At 38.8% G+C, this 16,113-nt stretch overlaps 1 protein-coding gene across 6 annotated transcripts in view; it reads right to left on the reverse strand.

Moving 5' to 3' along the window:
* STXBP6 (syntaxin binding protein 6) overlaps positions 1-16,113 on the reverse strand; it is a 244,762-nt gene that overhangs the window by 191,470 nt on the left and 37,179 nt on the right. For 2 of the 6 annotated variants that reach the window (XM_063715547.1, XM_063715548.1), the window contains exon 2: positions 13,330-13,445. The exons of 3 other annotated variants lie outside the window; for them this stretch is intronic. The gene's annotated coding sequence lies outside the window, so the exon portion shown is untranslated. Of the gene's footprint in view, positions 1-9,925; positions 10,096-13,329; positions 13,446-16,113 lie in introns of those variants that run through there. One more of the 6 variants, XM_054529945.2, reaches the window with a different exon arrangement.

Genomic DNA, 16,113 nt, shown 5'->3' on the forward strand with positions numbered 1-16,113 from the left:
TGTACTTCCAAAACTCAAACCCGACACCATCATCCAGGACGTTACTCTCTCATGCTCCCTCTGCCATCTATTCATCCATCAAATACCAAATCAAGTATCACATTTTTCAAGGTTCAGTTCAAACCTCTTCTATGGCAGCTTTCTTATTCTCTTTCATGCCCAATTCCTACTCAATCAAACGAATCCTTAATCCTACTGAATATTTTGCAACTTCTATCAGTACCCATGGATATTACTGTATATATTTGTTTCCCTGTGTTCACTGACTAAGCCATAAACTCCTAGTGATCAGTATCAAGTCTTATTGTGCACCTTTGTATCCCCAATCCAGAGCTAAGCGCCCTACTCCTAAAGAGCACTGAATAAGTATTTTAAAATATTTATAATTCTTTTGGTTATATAAGCAATACAAAAATGCACAAAGTAGAAAATAAAAGGCTGCTATAAATCCACCCTTCAGAGATAACTATTGTTAACAGCATGCCGTACAATCTCCTAGACTTCTTCCTATGAATATATAATTCACACACATAGAAAATTCAATGGAACATTATTAAGTACAACTTTTCCTTTTACCTGAAAAAATTATATATATTATATAGCTTGTGTGTATATAAAAAGAGAGAACATATCCTATTTTTTAAAACTGTAATATATTTCTTTATACGAATATGTCATATTTTACTTGACCATTTTCCTGTTAGTGGATATTCACATTCTTTCCAATTTTTCAATGGTAAAAAAAATAACCACCATTGTGTATCTGTGCAAATATTCTTGTAGAAGTTGTTAGAAATTGATACATATTGAAAATGTTGATAGATGTATCCAATATTCTTCCAAAATATACTAATTTTAATTAACCCTCTACCCCTAGTGTATAAGATTGCATTTTTTCTGTCCAATACTAGGTATTATCAGTTGTATTAGTTGTTGCCAATCTGATAAATGAAAAATGGCATGTTATTAAAATGTGCATTTCTTGGGTTATTATGTTGATCGTCTTTGTATATGGTTGTCTAGGAAGTGGGAAGGGGTTATTTTAAGCAAAAAAGTAATTTTTTCAATAAAGTCAAAATAATATATTCTTATGCATATATTCTTATGCATGAATTAGAGATGAGAAGTCTGAACTTCGGTGTTTTTGTTTACTGGCTGAGCTAAAGATTACAGAAATATTGGAAATAAAAGAAAAACCACCTGCTGATAGCTGGAGAAATCTCAGATCAAGTTCAGGGAATAACAAAAGCTCTTTCAATCAAATTACATGTTACTAGAGAATGACTACTACTTGAATAGGGAGCATGACCTCTTGTGTAGCACTCTTTTACAGGAGGTAAAAAAACAAAGCTCAGCTACTTTGGCCCAACTGTTATAACTCATAGATTTGTACATATCAATCTGAATTTACTGAACACCTACCACAGCCTTGGCAGACACTGAAGATGTAAGTGTTACTACGATCCAGGCCCTAACCTGGAGGGAGCTGCCTTTTTTGTGTTTGTTTTAAAAGGAAACTATTTGGGTAATATTATTTTACCATACATAAAAACTTCAATGAATTCTCCTTAAAAAATCAATAGTCTGTCTTCAATATTCAAGGGATAAAAAGCTAAACCTTGGCCATTTCCAAGAAATTGACAAAAATACTATTCTTATGGGAGAAAATAATGCCTTCAACCTTAACTACGTATGTTCCTTGCTCTCATGCCAGCGAACACATATCCCTTCAAGTTACATATTATATACATATATACATACATTTTTATAATTAATATACAGATGCTGAACTTACAATAAAGTCATGGCCCAATAAACCAACTGTAAGTTAAAAATACAGTAAGTTGAACATGCATTTAACACCCCAATAAACCCACTGTACAGCTGAAAAATTGTTAGTCAAACCATGGTAAGTCAAGGATTGTCTGTACATATTTCCCACTATACCACAATGCCCCAAAAAACCGTTAGGCATATCTTATTCAGACTGCAGAAAACCAAGAAGGAAGTGAAAATCTATAAAGAAGCCAGAGGAAAAGAATATCCTACTTGCAGAGGAACACGAGAGCAATTGACAGCAGATTTCTCACCAGAAACCACGTAAGTAAGAGAAGCATGGAGTGCGATCTTCAGATTGCTGAAAGAAAAGAACTTTTTCATTCAAACCAACAACATGTATTGATTGTCCATGCTATTATCTAGGATATAAAAAAAGATAGACTAAAACATGAATGCTGCTCTAAAGAAGCTCGCAGATGGGCTAGGAAAGAAACCGTAATGGGATGGCGTACTACGTGACATTAGCGGATATGAATACAATGTTATGGGAATCCAAAGGGATTAAGTCTGATGTGTGGGTAGAATGGTCACAGGAGGTGACATCTGAAGACTACAGAAGGTACCACTTTTTGGGGGTGCCACTACCCCCAAAAGACTTCAGTTTAAAAACAGAGGATTATAGCTGAAAGAGTTGCAATATATAGATAGTCTCCTCGGAGCAGTATCAGAAAAGTCCAAAGCCCAGAGGGGAGACAAAAACAAGGTCACAGGAGTAAATTGAAGCCTCTAATACCTCTAGCTACAACAAATCGTAAACACAACACAGATCCTAGCAGGAAGAATAGTGTTATGCGCCTGTGTTTCTGAGGACAACACTGATTTAGCTATTTGGACAAAGATGCTAATATGTTAGCTTGTTTTGGTTACAAATTATATGAGTTTTTCTGCTTATAATCCATGGGGACATCGCCATATTGGCCTGGGATCATTTATTTATAGTTTTGTAGGACACGCTTAAAATAAATTTTTTTTTTGAGATGGAGTCTTGCTCTACTGCCCAGGCTGGAGTGCAGTGGCACGATCTTGGCTCACTGCAAGCTCCGCCTCCCGGGTTCACGCCATTCTCCTGCCTCAGACTCCCTAGTAGCTGGGACTGCAGGTGCCCGCCACCATGCCCAGCTAATTTTTTTTGTATTTTTAGTACAGACAGGGTTTCACCATGTTAGCCAGGATGGTCTCAATCTCCTGACCTTGTGATACGCCCGCCTCGGCCTCCCAAAGTGCTGGGATTACAGGTGTGAGCCACTGTGCCCAGCATTTTTTTTTTTTTTTTTTTTTGAAACATTAGGACTGGGTTAGGCTCTGGCAGTTTGTAGTCTATGATTTGCTAATGGCTGGGACGTGGAAAACAATACCCCAAAATGAAGGCCTCAGAAGCAAAAGTTTTTCTGTGACCTCCTCCTGCCCTCCTGTCTTCTCGTCCCATTCTGCCCCTAGGCTAGCCATAGAAACTGGAATTTCTCTTCCCTACAGGAGGTCATTAAAACCAGAACCTTCTTCCCCACAGCCACCCAAAAAACCTATAACTCTAACTTCCCCTCTGCATTTCTGTGTAAAACTGACCATAAAGAAATTATCTTTAGTCAGTTTTACACAGAAATGCAGAGGGAAAGTTAGAGTTTAACATAGGACACAAGACCCCCATTCCAGAGAGAACCCTGCCCCACACCCAGAAGGAAGGAATGCATGATCAGAGAGGCCAAGAAGAATCCAGACAGCCAGGCCTTGCTGAGTTTCCCTACTCAACCTGTTAGCATTAGATCTTACCCTTTTTGTCCAGTTTTATGTTACTACAGCTGTCCATACTTTGTTGAACCTAAGCACAGAAATGGACAATTTCCCCTCTATCTTTGGGTCTTCATTCAGAAGGCTCCTGCTTGTTCACGATAAATAAACTTGGATGCTTTTTCTCCAATTAATCTGCCTTTTGTGAATTGATTTTTCAGTGAACCTTCAGAGGAAAAAGGAGAAATGTTCCCTTTACCTCTGCATAACCATGCTCTTCTTGTGAAGAGCCTCTGTGAAGACAGGCTTTTTCTCTTGGAACAACAAATATTTGAATGTCTGTCTTTTTGCCTCTGCCTTTGATGATTAGATCCTTCTCAACAAGGACTTACTCAGTGATTAAGGTGCTGAGTAGAATGCAAGGAAACTTAAGGTCCTTGTCTTAAAATAGCTCACCATCTAATGCATAAGACTCACAAGAATTCATACATACAGGGCACTCTGACTATACAGTCCCTGGCATAGATCTCCTAAAACCTGTGGCATTTCCTGAGTGATAGGAGTAGCTTTTAAAATTCATAACAAATCACTTTCAACCATACCAGAGTTTATGCTAACAAGATGACTCTTTTGGGTCCCTAGATAGCTTCAGAATAGGGGTTGGTTGCCAGAAGGACCAAGGCATGATTAGAGGGTTGGAACTTTCAGCTCCCCCATTCTTCATTTCGGTAACTGTTATTTCTAACATTTTCTTTTGATTCTTTCTTAGAGTTTCAATCTCTCTGCTTATATTACCCATCTGTTCTTGCATGTTGTCTATTTTTTTCCATTAGAACCCTTAACGTATCAGAGTTCTTTTAAATTCCTTGTCTGATAATTCCAACATCTGTTTCAAAATCTGGGCTCGATCATTACTTTGTCTCTTCAGACTGTGTTTTTCTTGCCTTTTGGCATGCCTTGTAATTTTTCTTGCACATGGGACATGTTTACAGGAAGTGAAGTAAGCAGGCCTTTGGTGTGGCAATTTATTTTTCCATCACAGTGAATATAATGAGGGCAGACGATAGCATTATCTTCTACAATAAAGCATATTCTTCAACTTATCCATAATTATTTCCTATTCAAACATGTACCTTCTCCAGGTCTTTCATCTAAAATATATATGTAGAGTCACTAGGCTACAGTCTCAGGCTATTACTTGCAACATCACTTAAGTCACTATGAAATATGGACACGCAACACCAGTCAAGGTTAGAAAGGGCATCAACTTACGTATATTATAAACTAGGTGCTTTTCTTGTAACCCAACATGTGGATACTTCATGAAGACATTCTCTAAAATTATTTCACATAAGTAGATGAGGCTAGACTAATACTTTCAAGATACTATAAGTGAATTAAAATTCAGAAAAAAATTAAATTCTTCACTATTGATCATGACAGACTATTTCACAAAAAGGTAATAAACTTCCTACTTCCAACTTTAACAATTTTTTAAAGTTAATTTATGACAGAGAATCCCATACAGTTAAATTCTTATGACTTTTTTTTGTTTGTTTGTTTGTTTTTTTGTTTTTTGAGAAAGAGTCTCACTCTGTCACCCAGGCTGGAGTGCAGTGGTGTGATCTTGGCTCTCTGCAACCTCCACCTCTTGGGTTCAAGCGATTCTCTTGCCTCAGCCTCCCAAGTAGCTGGGACTATAGGCACGTGCCAACACACCCAGCTAATTTTTTTGTATTTTTAGCAGAGACAGGGTTTCACCATGTTAGCCAGGATGGTCTCGATCTCCTGATCTCATAATCCATCCGCCTCGGCCTCTCAAAGTGCTGGGATTACAGGTGTTAGCCACCATGCCTGGCCATTCTTATGGCTTTCTAAGTCCTGTTAAAGAAACAGTAATTTCCCCATCTTTGCAAATTTGGTCAAAGTTAAGCAACAAGTCAGCACTGAAATGTTTTTAAATATACAGATTCTTTTTTTTTTTTCCTGAGATGGAGTTTCACTCTTGTTGCCCAGGCTGGACAGGTTCAAGTGATTCTCCTGCCTCAGCCTTCCGAGTAGCTGGTATTACAGGCGTGTGCCATCATGCCCAGCTAATTTTTGTATTTTTAGTGGAGACGGGGTTTTATCACGTTGGCCAGGTTGGTCTCAAACTCCTGACCTCAGGTGATCCACCCGCCTTGGCCTCTCAAAGTGCTGGGATTGCAGATGTGAGCCACCGCAGCCGGCCTAATGTACAGATTCTTAAATGTACATTAGAATGTACATTTAAATGTAAAGGTCAAGGAATCAAAGATGTGAAGATGATCTGCTTCACTGACTTTTGGCAAAAGAATCTTAAACTGACCAAAGAAGCAAGAACAGCAAGATCAGAGAAAAGCTCTGGCCAGTTTCTTTCTAAATGACCTCTGAGCTGGAGGGGAGGAGACCAGTTGTTAAGCTTAAAAATAAAGGAAGCTGTAGACAGGAGTTCCACAGGTGCTCAAAGGAGCAAGTGATGAAACCTCTAATACCAAGCAGAGCACAGCCTCTTCTTGTGAAATATCTTCTCTCCTAGCCTTTAGGGTAATCCTAAATCACCATTCTTTTGTCATCACTATTGAAATGTGCTTTTAGGAAGAAGCATAATAAGTCCTCCAGGGAAAGTTTTCAGCTGTAATTTTATTAGGGAAACAAGCCAAATTATGGGTATGCATGAATCCCTTTTCAGAGAATTCTCTGGAAGCTTCCGTGAGTCAAGCAGGACCTAAGGTACAAACCTAGCTACTGGGCAGGAAAAGATCAATCTGTTGTTCTTTTATTAGATTGAGTCATATAGTACATGTAACATAAGAAAATTCTTTTGCTGAGAAAAGCATAAGAATGTGGTTCAGTACCATCCACCAGACATGCCCACTATAAGTACCTTTTGGATCACATCCTACTACACTGATACAGCAACCACTTAGCACGTCATCACTTTCCCTTCTTAAATCTCATGCTGGATGACTCCTGTTACTGGCCAAGGCCAGGCCAGTGTCACAACAACAAGACAAAACATCACATGAATTGACAGCAACACAATGGCAGCAGGAAATGATGTTCCCCAGGGAAAGACCTATTCACCAAGTATGAAACTAGTTCAACCAGCTCTCCCAGTTTAAGAAATTTAAGTAATTCATTCATTCATTAAACATTTATTGTGCCATACATAATATATAAAGCACTGTTTATGCTCTGGAGTGAAGGACTAGCAGAAAGAACACAAAGAGAGTTGAGGCCTGGTGCCTACCTCCAAGGAGTACACCAGACAAGTTGACATTAACAAAAGCGAATGTGAGTGATCGTGCAAATTGAAGAGGGAGATTGCTAAAAAAGAAGAAGGCAGCTGATCCTCAAATTCTAACTTGAAATACCGTGATAGGCCAAACAAAGGGAGCCACTGAATCTGCTGAAACTACAACTAAAATGGCTGAGTAGGATTTTCTCAGGCTACCCATGCCAATCCCCTCACCTCACTATCCACCATTCCCAATATTTAGCAAAATAACAATTTTGCTTCTTCCATGTGGGCCCAGTTCGATGGAATTCAAAGGGAAAAGAGCACTCAATCAACTTTCTCTGGACAATTTGCTGCACTGCTCAAGGATCTATGTGAGAATTATAGACATGGGGGAGGGAAGGGCAATACTAAGCATGGGTATGTACTGGACCTTGCGGTTGACCACCTAAAATAAGTTTCAAGGGCAAAACTGACTGGATTAGGATGAACAAAGAAACAGCACCTGAAACTAATATACCTCTCAGCTCCTGACAAAGTCATTTATTGTTTAAATAATTTGGTTTCAGTGGGAGTCCCACTTGAGGCAGTCTGGTCAACTAGGGTTGTTAGCTCTTTGAGGGCAGAGTCCATGTTTCTTTCATTTCTATGTATCCCAATACCACCTAGCACAAGATAGGGACTAAAATAATTGAGGAAAAGAGGGAAAGAGGAAGAAAAATCAAGGGTCAGTTCACATTCCCTAGATTCTACACTCAGCTACTGGGGAGTGCACAGCAAGAAGCATAGCTTTCTATAAGCAATTAAGGTGAGTGCAGTAAGAAACACACACACAGCCTGGGCCTATGAGCATAACTATCCTCATCCATGAGCACCGACTCTGCCATTCAGATGGAAACAACCAGGTCTGGTAAACTGAAGAAGACAGATCCCAGCTCTGAAACTGTTGTCTTTACTGCTCTCACTTACCACACAGTCACAGTATTAGTCAGGAAGGACTAGTCACTACGGGAGCTGATCATAATCCCAAAAGACACAATCTCAGTGAAATCTCAAAATCCTGCAAATATAATTCTTAAAAAAAAATTTAAAGACTCACTGAAAGACACTTATTTGCCTTTTTAAAAGGGGATTTATTTGAGAAACAAAGATATGACAGAACACTTCCTAGGTCACTTAACACAATAAAATGGACAATAACAAGATACATATTTTTGGAAGCAAAAACACTCAAGTATACTAACAACAGTTGCATGTGTGTAACAATTATGAGCAGACAAACCATATTCAAAATGAAATAATTCAAAAGGGGAACTATATAAATGCATATCACTATGGCTGGTCATTGTTTGCACCCGGCTTTATGACTGCAATCATCAGAAATATTGTGATGAACAACCTAAGTCTTCTGATGAGATTGACCAAAAACCACGATGGGTCACCACCACTTATGCAGTCATCCAAAGAGCTGAGATCTCGAAATTGTATCCTTCACAAATGCAGATGTACAAAAAGAACATCTCTTTATTTGCTGAGAAAGTTGCAACATTTTCACGTGCACACAGAATGCTAACACACAAACTCAACATGGTGATAATACACTTTTGTGGAGTCAAATTTGCAAAAATTGCATAAAAGGGATTAGAACTCTCTAAAAGCCTCTACACAATTTATAACTCCAATATTGGATGTGACGCAAAAATGAAATACATAGCATAGTGAACTGTAAAAAATAATTCTACAAATTTAAAATAGGAAGGAAAAACTAAAAAAAGAAAAAAGCTAAATAACTGAAAATTCAACATATAAAAATGTATATTACAGGGAAAGATTTTGGACAATTGCACAGAGATAGCCCATAAGAGCTGGCCTAACATAAACATCCTGTGATTGTGATTTTCAGAACTTTAGACATGAGGGACTTTGGACTTTAGGGATTTTGATCTTTTGGGATTTTGATGTTCAGAATTTCAACATTCAGGATTATGACACTCAGGATTATGATCCAAACTCATCACTGTCAAAATATGTCCCTGACTTCTTTATAATGGCTCAAACACCTCCGAACTTTGTTCTTGCTCCCATGACAGAGAACTTGTGAATGAGGTGTTCCTCTTCCTCACACTGAACTAGGGATTCAAGCTGATGAGCTCAGCTGTTTTCACTGTGGTCATCCCATTGGCTGGAATTCAGGCACGTGGCTGTATCTAACTCCAAAGGAGGCTGGGAAATGCATTCTTGCTGTGGGCTCAGGAAGAGGAAAACATGGATTATGCTGAGAAGCCAATAGCTTCTGCCACGGTATTCCCCCTTCCAAGCTTTCTCTTGCCCTGTTTCTAAGGCTGCATATGTATATGTGTGTGTATACATACATATATAAAAAAACTATGTTTCTATGTAGCAAACTTTTGGTCCCACATAGATGATAAACATGAGGAACCCTCACATAAACATGGTTGATGCTTTATTTGTGAAGGAAAGGGAAGAATCTGATATTAGGGCCCAGAAGTCGCAGCTCTGCTACAAGCAAGGGAGATAAATTTTGCTGTGTCCACATTCCCATTAGGGCCTTTATCAAGATCTATCCCAAAAATATATTCACGAGGGGTTCACATCCAAGCTGGCAAACACTCGTACAGCATAAAATTTCCCTGATAAGGGCAGCAAAATGCTAAGTATTTCCTTGAGGCCCTCAATGATTCCATGTACTAACCAAGAAACATCACATCTTAGATTCAGCACTTCCATCACCAACTGTAGAAGCTTTCTTCTCAGAGCTTTCTTCTCTGGCTTTCTTCTCAGAGCAATTTTTCACCAAAAAAAGGCATATTTTACTTCAAAGGCATTTAACATATTCAGCAATAGGTAGAAACAATTCCTCACTGAAATGTGGACACAGGGAAATGGCTAAACACACACTCCTACATTAGTTACCCCATACCAGCCTCCCAAAGCAGCTGACTCAAAATTATGCCTTGGCAAAAATGCGAAATCAGCATATGACATAGACTTTCATGGTCTATCTCAAATTAAATCACTGACATGCAAATGACCTGCTCTATGACTATACTGAACTACATGCCCCTTTGGCAAGACACATACGTGATTTATCTTGCTGTCCTCCACAATGCCTTGTATACCCCATCATTCAATAAACATTTGTTGAACGAATACAATTGCTGGAATTTCTATTCATCATCAGTAAGTTATCCGCATGTGTACACTTAGGGCTGTCAGTCTTGAGGACAAACACTCAGCAGTATGACTCATTCTGTATAAAACCTTGTTAAGAGGTGTGGGGTAAATGCTTTCTGACGGTGACTGTGATAATGGTAGTAGTAACTATGACAGCACAATCAGCCACAATATGTAAATGACTGTTCTATTTCATGCCTGTGGGTACGATCAGTCACCACAAGTAGTACAAGACCCCAGGTCTTGACATGGTTCCCTTACCCCTCAGCACAATTCCCATCCCCTTCCCTGTTTTAGTTTTCCCCATAGCTCATATCACTGTCTGACATATTTAACTTCTGTGTGTGTCTGTCTCCCCCACCGGAAGCTCTGTGAGGTCAGGGAATTATGTCCATGTTGTCTGGTATCCAAATCAGTGCAGGGCACGTTAGAAATGCTCAATAAACATTAGTGGAAGGAATGGATGAAATCAATACAATTATTTGAATTATTTCCTCCAAATCTGAAGATTTTGGAACCACAGAAGAAATTATTCCTGCAAAGTTCCAGTATATTCACATTGTTTTGAACATTTCAAAAGGAAGTCTCACAGACAAGCCACTTTTTGTACTAAACACAGGGTTTCTAGAAACCTGTCATTGTTCTACCATCTTAAAGTCTCCAAATAAACTGAGAATGGACAATCTCCAGGACTGGACACGCTTCTGCTAAGTTTTCACCTAACAAGAACCACATCTGCAGGCCTGGCTCACTTTCATCTGGCTCCCACTCTACTACAGAGTCCTGCAGATGGCTCTGTCAGCTGGCACTGGCACTCACGGCATGAAGCCAGAAATGAAGATAGGAAATTCCTTTAATTCAGAAACAAATTTGCCTGAGTCCCACATGAACAAAATGTTAGTTTCCAGACCCAGCTCTACACATGGGAAGTAGCCACAATTCATTTAAAAAAATTTTTTTTAAGTTTTAAAAGTTTATCTTTTTGGCCAGGTATGGTGGCTTACACCTGTAATCCCAGCATTGTGGGAGATGAAGGTGGGAGGATCGCTTGAGCCCAAGAGTTCAAGACCAGCCTGGGCATCAGAGTGGGACTCCAACTCTACAAAAAATTAGCCAGGTGTGGTAGCATATGCCTGTGGTCCCAGCTGAAGTGGGAGGATTGCTTGAGCCCAAGAGGTCGAGGCTGTAGTGAGCCATGATCACACCACTGCACTCCAGCCTGGGAGATAGAGGGAGACCTTGTCTCAAACAAACAAACAAAAAGAGTTCGTCTTTCCGAATGTAGACTGAGAAGACAAATGTACCTGATAAGATAAATTACTTCAGGTTGTTAAAGACTCACTGAATGTTATAATTAATTTGACAAGCTGTTGCTTGATGGAGCTTTAAAATTCATGTTTTATTTAATTTTTGGTGTATGGAGAACAGTGTCTATTGGCAACAATAATTCCTATTTATTCATTTTTCTGTTGACTCTCAAATAGCAATTACATAATGCTTCCAAAGTAATGGTAAAAGAGACTACCAGCTTGAGAATGTGTAACAAAAAAGACATTTTACACATCAAAAGGTTTTATACCTATAGAATATTTTACACATCAGAAGCTTTTAGAATAGCAAGCAGTAGCATCTAACAACTCATAGAAGAATGGCTAAGCTTTTAAATCCCAAAACGAAGAGTCATTCTAACATCTTCCACCAAGACTTCCTTCACAAATACTGTGGTCAAAAGGTTTAAGTTTTTTAGCAAATACTATCTCAGCCAGCCCACCAGCCAGCCAGTGTATATTACGTGCTAACTCCACAGAGAGACATGGAGAATTCTGAGAGCAAGATATGACTTTTATCACAAGTTACTGGATTCATCAGCAAAATAAAAAGGATGGATGGGATGATAGCTAAGATCATTTCTAGTTAATTTGTTTTGTTTTCACTTCAGAATGGTCTCATTCAACTATCGAACTGTATTATAAGACATCAAGTTAAGGATGTCTTAAAGCAATTAAAAAATGAAATTTCAAAACAGTTCAATAAATGGAGAATTCTTATCACTGGGTCCTAATATCTGATGTTCTAAAACCTAAACATACAGCTTCGAAGCTTCAAATATTATTTAATTTCCCAGGGACTTTTCTCTTAAGCTCATTTGCTGATTACTTGGGTTCCTTGCTTCTCCATTTTCCTACTTGCATCTCAAAGTGAGGCATAAATTATACAAATTATACAAAACTATACAATAAGTAATCAAAATACATTTCCTTCCCAGACCCAAAGCCCAAAATGTTAGCTTGCACAGTATCATTTAGCGTAATCAAATGCACAGAAAATCTCCTCCCTCAGTGAAACAGAAACCCAACAAGCCCAGTCCGACAAACTGAGGAGCACGCCATCGCCACAATGTCACCTACTCTTTGAGAACTTACTCTGACTTGGTGCTGACCCTACACTAAGAGATCCAGGTTTTCTAGTCCCACTGGTTTCTGTTACAGGGCATCAAAACACCCACATGTAGCCTCTTCATGCAAAACAACATCACACACACACAAACTACATGTAGAACCAAGACAAACATTATATGTTACCAAATTTTCAGCAATGTGACTGCCACTGTATGGACTACAAATCATTCAAAGCTATTATTTACTTTTTCTAGAGTGAGTGGCACTCTCCAGGGAGAAATGCTAACAGGCTACCCACAATCTCCTCATCAGCCTAACTTCAGTTGTTTTTTCACTAAAACACCCAAAGATACCAAACACAACTGCTACTAACAGTGGCTCACTGAGATCCTGGGCAAAGGAAAAGAGGTCTTCAGAGCTTCAAAAGCACACTTGGAGATTCGGACACACCCTCATTCCTCTTTGGGAATCACTGATATGAGAGATTCCAGCTCAACATGCATTCCTGGAATTCTGAGTTCTCACCATAGAAACTTTAGCCAAGGCAGTCCTCAGGAAGAGTTGTCAAGTTATGGCTCACTTTATGATGGTTATGCTCACTTTAGATTTGAAAAGAGATTTATGGACCAGCCCAAAGTAGCCTCTAATCAGACTCAGAGGAAGAACATGTTTCCACTTTAATAAAACTTCTTCTCTGGTAAACCTATTCAGGCAATTACAATGTGTTCCAATTTCTATTTCCCAAGCCTTTACATTCTTTGCTCTTAGGAAGAGAATTCAATAAACAGAACCTGAATTTTAAATCTGAATTCCAATTGCCTGAGGCTATTTTATACTTAAATAAATAAATAAGTGGCATAAACTAACAAATGTTTTGTATTTAAAATATGTTTTTATAAGGCATTTACCTACCTTTAACGCAGCCTTTTAGTTGGCACTGCACTTTATGGAAAACTCCACACACAAAGCACCTTTCCTCCTAGTACTTCGAGGTCCTTATGAAGGAGCAGAACTTTCTAAACAGGAAACTAAAGCACAGAAAGGCGGAGCCTTAGTGACACTAGAACCCCAAATTCCTGGCATTCCCCAGCTGTAAGTTCCAGGCTCCCATCATCATATACTACATGCTTTGCATGTGGAGACAGGTCTGTTTGATGATTTTTTTTTTCCTTTTCTTTGGGGGATAGGATTTGGTCAAAGTGACAAACATGAAAGAAAATAAAATTTTGACAAGACCAATGGTGGTGGTGTGGAGTTTCAAAGCCCATCCTATGAAAGAACCACCTTTCTACTTTACATTCTGACTTTCTGTATTCTAAAACTACCTTCAACAAAGTCAATGAGATGACTTGCTGGAAAAGCCCATGAAAATGACAGTCTAAATATAGAAATCTAAATGCAACAAATCACTTAAATCAGACATTGAGACCTTTTCACAATGGCAGGTTTAATGTTGAGAAAAATAACAAGCAAGGCTACAGTGCAAAATGAATTTGTCTATAACTACAAAAACTAGTTTAGTATTCAAGATCTACTTTCCAACAAAGACATTTATATTCCATTAAGAACCCTGCAACCTTTGACATAGTCTTTGCTTCACTCCCAACCAGAACCACAAAGTAATTATGACACACCTGAATAGAGACACAGGCTCTGATCCAAGCTTCCTACAAGATGACACTTTTCCAGATGGCACCTGAAGCTGTCAGGTACCGTCAGGTATTTCCTATGTTGGAAAAATACTCAAGGATATTACATAAGACTGCTCCTCTCCTGTATATGCACTAACTTCAGAAAGCCACTGCTAACTGTTTTGGAAACACACTTCCTTTTCTCATGATAGAAACTCTTTCATACCTGGGAAATAAGAGCTAATGTTGTTCATTAGCCAAGAGAAGCTAAGGTTATTGGGAATTGTGACAAAATGGCACGTTACTGGGTTCAGTCCAAGAGAATGAGACAAAATAATGCTTTCCCTGAGCCCCAGAGACTACAAAATCCAGTTATATTTTAAGTAGCCATTTTTAGAGATTTATATACTGTTCAGTGATAAAAATAAATGAGAGTCCCAGGCTTAAGGCACCATTATTCAGCTTTTAAAATTGCAGCATGTTTTCTTGCAGGATTTGGTTCAGCCAACTACAGGATGAAAAAAAAGTATTTCTAAGCTACATAGGTGAGCAATAGATTGGATCCTGGGTTCACAAATTAATGGAAAATATGTGAGCCATTAATGAATTCCACAGGCAAGGCAGGCTCTTTTCTGGATGACTGAGATCTTCAAGAGTCAATACTCTAAAAAACTATTACTATATTTTGAATTTCCTACTGTGGCCAGAAAAACAACATATTCAGAGTACTAGTTGTTTTTTGTTTTTGTTTGTGAGACAGGATCTCGTTTTGTCATCCAGGTGCAGTACAATGGGACAAAAACAGCTCACTGCAGTCTCAGATTTGACTAGAGTCAAATTCTAGTTTTGCCACTTATTAGCTGTGAGACTTGAAGCAGACCACTCAGGCATACACAAAAATGGAGTTAAAAAAAAGGAGCTAATTTATAAGGCCACAAGTGATTATATGTATGTAGCATGAAACATAAAAGATGAGCCTAGAATAGTAGTTCCCAAGTTTGTTGGTCTTAGGACGCCTTTACACTCTTAGAAATTATTCAAGACTTCAAAGAGCTTACCTTAAAAAATTCTAGAAAACATAAGAACATGCATGCACACAGCCAGACATGGTGGCTCACATCTGTAATCCCAGCACTTTGGGAGGCCGAGGTGGGTACTTGAGGCCAGGAGTTTGAGACCAGCCTGGCCAATATGGCAAAGCCCCATCTCTACTAGTGCCAGTAGTCCCAGGTATTTGGGAGTCTAAGGCAGAGGAATCACAATCGCTTGAACCTGGGAGGTGGAGGTTGCAGTGAGCTGAGATTGCACCACTACATTGCAGCCTGGGCAACAAAGCAAGGTTCTGTCTCAAAAAAAAAAAAAAAAAAAAAAAAAGCATACATTCCAATAGTCAAATATATGGTTTCTAGAAAACTTCACTATATACATGTAAGAGAATAAGAATAAAACAGGTAAATTATGTCTTATTATTATGAAAATTGTTTTGACCTCACGGACTCACTAATAGGGTCTTGGGAATCCCTAGGCATCCTCAGACTACACTTTGAGAACCATTGGCCTAGCATACAAAAAGCAGGGAAACTCAAAGACTATTAAGGTTATACATCAAAAGGATTCAGGAGACCACACAAAGGGATTCCCATCGGCCAAAGATGAGACAATTTTAGTTTCAATAAGAATAAATGAAATGGACTGGAAGGTGGCTTATGCCTGTAATCCCAGCACTTTGGGAGGCTGAGGTGGGAGGATTGCTTGAACCCAGTAGTTTGAGGCTGCAGTGAGCTACGATAGTTGCATGGCACTCTAGCCTGCATGACAGAGAAAGACCCTACCTCTTAACAACAACAACAACAAAGAATCAATGTAATGGTTTGAAACATCAAATATTTTAAAATTAATGAATTCTTAATGAGCCACCAATTTCTCTTTCTCTTTTTCCCCAGCTCCCCAAATTGGTTATCTCTGGATGCTAGGGAGCCAAATATTTTGAAAACTGCTAGATAAATGGAAAGAATCGAGCATTTTTCTTGCCTTTTCTATACAACTGTACCTCAGGATAGCCAAA

The sequence above is a fragment of the Pongo abelii genome, chromosome 15 (genome assembly GCF_028885655.2).
Source record: "Pongo abelii isolate AG06213 chromosome 15, NHGRI_mPonAbe1-v2.0_pri, whole genome shotgun sequence".
Lineage (NCBI taxonomy): Eukaryota > Metazoa > Chordata > Mammalia > Primates > Hominidae > Pongo > Pongo abelii.